The following is a 7678-nucleotide window of genomic DNA, read 5'->3' as shown; positions in this document are numbered from 1 at the left end:
CTTGTATTATTTCCGCTGTTTGGAAAACGCTCCGCTCCGCTTCGCTGCGCTCCGCTTTGGTTTTGATGAACATGTGCACCTAACACGCTCCTCCTCGCTTTGCTCGTCGTCGCACCTATTTTTAGGTTTCGATCTCATGCTTTTGTAATAATTATATTGGTCGTTAACTTTCGATTTTTTGATCATACAATATCGTGATTTTCGGGATGTAGGAGAAAAATAACACAATTTGTACATTTACTACATACTTAATATATTATTTATTAAGATAACATTATGAGAAACAAGATTATACATAGGTATAGACGAACATAAATTAGAGCAAACGAAACTTAGGTGTTTAAAGATTGTGCCTAAAGAGTTTTAGACGAAACGAGCCTTATGCCACATAAGTCTTGGCAAAGTGATGGTTCAGCCAAAAAAGTTTAGACCATACGAGTTATGCGAAATGAGTTTTGGTCAATAAAGATTATGCGAGATGAGCGGAACCCATTACAAATAATCAAAAACATAATATAAAATTTTGGTCCATACTTTCATTTTGGAATACTTCTCTTACATTCAAACTCAAAACACCCGCTTTTTTATTATTAAGAAATCAAAATTTAAGTTCTTTAAATACATTATATAACTGTAGGGTATACGTTTGCATCCGTCAGTAGTAAAAAAATATATATTTAACTACACTTTTTTTAAACAACGACATTTTTTTTATTTTTTGGTAACTAGTAAATTGTATAAAAACCAAGCAACAAAAGGACTTTATGCAAACGTTTATTTAAATTTATCTAAAAAAGGATCATTAAAAGTAAATAAAAAAATTACGGCCAAGCTTCTTAAATGTGATATGTACGTGTGGTGTGACTCGGGACAGAAAGGTTGTTTCTTATATAAGTTTTCTTATATACCTACATTAAAATATAACATATATAATTATGGTAATTATGTGTATACGTAAATTTTTATAGCTAAGCGAGCGAACACTAACTCAGCTTGCATGTTCCTATAAAAATCTTAATTCAGCGCTAAAGTTAAAAAAAATATCCCTCATTTTGTACAGTGTGTAAAAATATTAATATATAATCTGATACCATCAATCCACACGCCTACACTACTAAAATCGACTACCCAAGGTCGAAATTTATAATTCACAAATAGTATAAAAATTGTATAAGTACTGAATTTTTTGGCAACCTATGCCGATTTACACCGATTTTTCATGATTTTATTCTTAAAATGCGACTCACATAAATTAAAAATGTTATTGTAAAGGCAATATAAGTTTGTTGGCAATTCAGTAGTCTCCTTAGTTTTCAAAAAAATATAAAAAAACACATCAACAATAATAAAGCTTTTTGCTTACTTGTATCCTGATTAAATAGCATGAGACGTTATTATTTTATTAAAATTTGCCGTATGTATTTAATAATGTTTAAACCATAATATTTAAAAATAAAAGTAGGATCTCTGTATTGGTCCATCTACAAATAAATTATTTTCAGTACTTAGTTCGTTTCAAACAAATTTAAAACATATAAAAATGGTTACGTTTAAAAAAAATGTTTCGGCTCCCAAATTAATCTTGCTTTTCATGGTTAAGATACAATTATTATGACACTGTTGGATAACTGATGTATAAACACTGCTAATATTGTTATAAAAAAAAACAAAAAAATAATCAAAGTCTATACATACATACGAAAAATATGTAAACCTATAAAATATCTTATGTAAAATAAACTGACAATCTGTACTACATAGAACATCGTTCGGATTAGAATTGTTACATATTACAATGTATAGTATACCTTTCTAATGTTCAGTGTTGGGTGTAATGTATATGCAACTTAATAAAAATTAACATCGTTTGGTAAAATATAATACTAGACTTAGTACATGCGTAAATAAATATAATATCTATCTACCAAACTAAAAAAAAAACTGCACTTGTGCAAATTGGTTATTAAAATATCTTAAAGATGGTACCTATTTATGAAATAAACTTTTTCCACAAACGGATAAAGGTATCCACTTTCATAGATAATACTTACACAAGTTGAGGACCTATAGGAGTAAAGCTCATGTATAGGAATAACAAAGTAACTACTTTTTACTGTATTTGTTTGAGGAGTAGGCTCAGGAAAACTTCTGCACCAAAAATGTTTCATCACTAAAAATGACATTGTCCATTTGAATGTTATGGTAAAATGTTGGCCCAATTTCTCACTTGTGTAAATCGACCTAAGCATGAACTTATCTTAAGATAATTCAATCAATAGCAGCGCTATCTCACATTATTAAGTTCTTTTTGACTTGTAGACCTCGCATACTTTATATTTCCCAATAATTTCTTGAAGTGTTGTCATTACTCAAATAAATAGTTAGTACCTGCATAAAATGAAATAGCCAAGTTTTAAGTTGGAACATGTTTGAAAATATATATTTTAGGGCTGTGAAATACGAAACAGCCCTCCATAGATGAAATATCACTGCACATTACTTGAACAAAATCTACAGCTAAAGTATGTTTCGCCCCTAGGATGATAATTTCGGCGGTTATAAAAAATTGCCATCGTTTAACTTATGGTCAAGGTTAAGACTGTTCATTATAATAACATTATGATGTTCACACCTCGGGCCCTATGCTAGAAGCCCCAGCAAAGTAAGTACACAAACGAAACGCAAAACTCTTCTATGTATAGAGTTTGAATTTTGATGCTGAATTAACGTTAATTTCAAACTACCTAAAAATGATTTCGTTTTCATACTTTGCTAGAGCTTTTGGCAGGTTTAGGGGCTGATCTTTCATATGGTAGGTTGTTATCTATTGCGTGGTGGTATTTTATCTACACTCTAAACACACGTAGCCACTTGCAAAAGCATTGGTCAATACGTTTGTCCACTTACTCTGTACATTTTCCAAAGATGTATGTTCTGATTTATTTTTATATAAAACAAAAGTAGGAGGAGAATGCTGCTCACTGTAAATATAGGTTTAATTATAAATAAAAGCATTCTTACGCATTTTCTGCATTTTATTTCTTCCTATATTTTGCTCACCATAAAACGTAGGTAAATACAGTGAAACTATAAAGTCCTGAAATTAAATGAGGGCACTGCTATCTTTCATGTAGCAACCCTATATAGCGAAACATAACTGACTTTGATACTTGAAATTTTGCCTGTTAACTTCCTACCTATTTATGTATTTTAAAAACAACTTACCATCCACAAAAAACCAATAAATATTTATTTAGATAACGTTATTACAACTGTATAAAAAAACTGGATCTGTTGACGAAGGGCACACATAGTAAAGACATCAATTTCTCTTTTTGGACGGCCAGTTCTGTTTCTTCCAGGAGTTAGAAATATTCCATATTGTGTCCTCTACACTGGTCCGATATAACTATAAAATAAAATAAAAAAATCTTTTTGAGTTACACAATGCCCCCCAAATTCACACAATGTGAATTTAGTAAGTAAACAAAAAATATATCTTCAAGTATCAAAATGTTAAGGTTTGACTCAACTGAAACCAGATGAAAGCTACAATCAGTGGTATGTAAACAATGTTCAACTTGGGCTTTAAACCTAGGTTTATCGATAAATGAAGCGTTGGTACTAATAAAAAATGAGTAATTACAATTTGTACAATGCTACGTACCCGTCATATACGCTGTACGAGCGTAAACATCCTCCAAATTTCGACAAAATGTGTGCAGCTTGATGTTCTGCTAAACATTGTATAAGAACTCGATAAACAACTTCACTAGCTTGACTACGAATATTTTTCTTCATCTTCCTAATTGCAACCAAGCGTAAATTGTTGCTTTTATCTAGATTATCCTTATAATTAATATAAAAATTCAAAAAAACAGCCAACCGCCTATTGACATAAACAATTGTTATGACTTTTATGTTTCTTTTCTAATGGTGCCAGGCTCCTGAAAATTTTAGTTCCTCAAACATTAATTTCAGGACTTTATAGTTTCACTGTAGGTGCCTACACTTTATAAAATACAGCAAGAGTCATATGACGTTTGATTTCTTATGCCTGGTGAATCTCGTTAATTTTTCCTTAAAAACAACTATATCCCACGGGGAAAGACATCTGATACACATAAGGGTTTCGTCAGATGTCTCTCCCCATAGAATGGGATATAAAATGTATAGGTTTGACAGCTGTCATAGGGCTCATGCTATGTTTTACAAAATATAATGCCCATTTTTCGAAGCATATATGATTATGGGGAGTGTGAGTTTTTACACCGTTGCAGTGGTGGTGAGTAATCGCGAATTTTTGTGGAACGGGAGAGTCGCCACCTAGCGGAATATTGTGCGATAGTAAGTATATATGCAGCCGCTTGCCAACCGTATCGATGTTGATACGAGTACACTAACACTATTATGTATTAGGAGACCCATGTTATGTAGCTTGAGTGTGGATCAGGGGCGTATTTAAAGATTGTGCGCCCTGGGCTCCTGTAGTTTTCCGCCCCATCAAGGAATGAAAAAAAAACAAAAATAAATATATTTTACATTTTTTTCTGAGCCCCAGAGCCTGCCTATAGCAGTCAGTGTAGAGTACCGTACCGACCTACCTACATAAATAATAAATATAATAAATAATAATTTATTTCATAGCCAAACTTAAACTTAATTACAAAAAAAAACAAAGTTAACAAGCATAGATGTAAGCTATATATATGCATGAATAATATGTCCCCTGATACTCAAACTAGGTAAAAACCTGTAAGATGAGGATCAGTGGTCACTCACCGATATAGTACACAAAAGTAGTTAGTAACTTATCAAAATAACATTGTTTAGGGTTTTTATCTTTGAAAATCTAATTAAGTAAAAGATTTTAGTTTAAGTTTAACAATTTACAATTTACAAAGCTAGAATATTACTATAGTAGTTAATACAAATAACATAGGTACAGTCGTTTGCAATAGAAACCAACAATCATGTAAACAAACCAAATTGTCACGATTACTCCGTAATCACATACATTTGACGATCAATTATGAACATAGTCTGATTTCAACGAACGCACCGTTGTTTTCACATTATCTTCAACACGATTTAACTTGTATTTATAAGTTAAATTTGTTAAAACATTTGCAACGTAAAAATTTCGAAGTATTTGACAAGCTGTCATCTTAGTTTTTTACTCATCGAACTCTATAAGTCATTGAAAAGTTAGTGTTGTTCGTAATCTGAAGTTATCTTTTAATTATAATTTAATAAATTATTTTAATTTAATATTATTTGAATACAATAAAAAATAATTTTCAAGAGCTTAATATAATTAACCAAAACGAAAAAAGGAAGAGGAAGAAATGAAAAAGCTCGACGGCATTTTAGACACGGCAAGCGATGACACAATGGTTCCATTTATAATTACGGTCACCGGCGACACTTCTGATAGTGATGATGAAGGAGACGAAGATTTAAATTTGTTTTAATAAACACTTTTTTATATATAATCAGTTTTATTTTATAGTCTATGGCTCATATATTTAATCTAATTAGAACACTATGACATCACTATGGGCATAAACAATACGCTGTCAATGTCAGTCCGCCATATTTGTTTACATGATTGCTGGATTCCATTGCAAACGACTGTAAGTATTTCTATTTGTACATCTCGATTGGATTGAATGCTTGTGTCTGTTTGAGAGTGGGTGTGTGTGTGTGTGAGTGTGTGCGTGTGTGTGTGTGTGTGTGTGTGTGTTTTGTGTGTGTGTACATTTATAAGATGTTGTGTTTGTGATTTGATTACGAATGAATGAATGAAATGATTATATAGTTGATTTACGGAAAAGTGGCAAAATATGAGTTATTTTATTATGGATTCAGTGCTATCGTAGTCTAACGTTAAGAGCCAGATTTTTAATTTATTTTTACATTTGTACTTAGTGGAAGATATAAGATCGAGGGAGTTATTAATATAGTTATATAATTTAGAACTTTGGTAGCTGAATTGTTTTTTAGCAAATGTTGTACGCACATCAAAGTTGTGGAAGGGAGGTTTAGGTCTTCTTCGAGCAGCATCCTTAGTTCGCGTTGGAGCAGAGGCATGTCTACGGAGAGTAGCACGAAGAATATATAGCTGTCTAACGGTTAGAAGGGAGAGTTCGCTGTATAATTGTTTTGTAGGATACCGGAAAGGTTTTCGAAATAAAACTTTGAGCACTGCTCTCTGCGACCTTTCCAGATTTATAAAAGTAGTCTTCGATGAACCTCCCCAGGCAGGGATACAGTAAGTAAGGATCGACTCACAGAGTGCCGTGTAGGCCATTCTTAAGGTTTCATTGTCAGCAGAATTTCTGAGTTTTTTAAAGATGAATATTAGTTTCCTGGTTCTGTTCATTAGATAATTAAGATGTTCATACCAGTTGAGACAGCAATCTAGAACGACACCCAAATATTTTATTAATTTGACCCTACTTAAGGCAAGACAGGAGCACTGCACCGGCGGATTCTGACATGTGTGAGCATGAATAGTTAATTCTTGAGGGTGGTCGCTTGGTCTAATCGCAAATGTTAAATATTTGGTTTTTAGTATATTTAAAGTCAGAAGGTTATTTGTGAGCCACGTCATAACCAGAGAAAGAACACTTTCTGCAATTGCAATGGTTTCCTCCCAGGTCCGTCCATAAGCGATAATTGCCGTGTCATCAGCATAGGCGAAGATGCTGGATTGATTTGCTGTTATATTGCAGAGCTCATTAACATAGATGAGGAAGAGGGTTGGACCCAGGATGCTACCCTGGGGCACGCCATAGTTAACTGAAAGTGTGTCACTGATATGAGAGTCAATTTTTATAAATTGGGTTCTATCGGTTAGGTAATCAATTAGAAGATCCAGGGCAATGCCCCTGACACCAAACTTTTCTAGTTTTTTTATCAATAGTGGGACAGACACCGTGTCGAAAGCCTTGGATAAGTCAAGGAAGATACCAAGACACTTATACTTGTCGTCAATTTTTTTAACTAGAAAGTCAGTGAGTGATAATACTGCATCTTCCGTCGAAAGACTCTTTCTGAAACCAAATTGATTTTTAGACAGAAGGGAATTGTTTTCCAGGAAACTGACTAGAGCAGTATAGATAACTCTTTCTAGGATTTTAGAAAGTGAGGGCAATATAGATATAGGTCTGTAATTGTTCACTAACATTCTGTCTCCACTCTTGTGTATAGGAAGAACCATTGCTTTTTTTAGCGCTCTAGGAAATTTACCCGTCCTGATTGCTAAGTTACAGATAAATGTTATTATTGGGGTCAAGGTGTGTTCTGCGGACTTTAAAAATTTGGAGGAAATCCCATCCCATCCAGCGGCTGCATCGCTACGCAGGTTCAAGATGATAGCGCGAATGTCTTCAGCAGTCACTTCAAGAAGGGTAAGAGAGTTAGATGGCGAAACAGGGTTGCTACCTACAGATGGCGGTACATAGTTAGGGTTAGGGGTTATCTTATCAGCTAAATCTTTCCCTATATTAGCGAAATATCTGTTTACCTCGTTAACTGAGAGGCTGGCATTATGAGATATATTTAATAATTCTGAAGGAGATGATATGGTACGTGAGGCATCCGTGACTTTTTTAATTACTTCCCAGGTTTTTTTGCGTTATTACGGGCTTTATCAAATTCTGACTTCTCATAG

The sequence above is a fragment of the Plutella xylostella genome, chromosome 2, assembly GCF_932276165.1.
Source record: "Plutella xylostella chromosome 2, ilPluXylo3.1, whole genome shotgun sequence".
Taxonomy (NCBI): domain Eukaryota; kingdom Metazoa; phylum Arthropoda; class Insecta; order Lepidoptera; family Plutellidae; genus Plutella; species Plutella xylostella.
Note: the sequence above shows the minus strand (reverse complement) of the source record.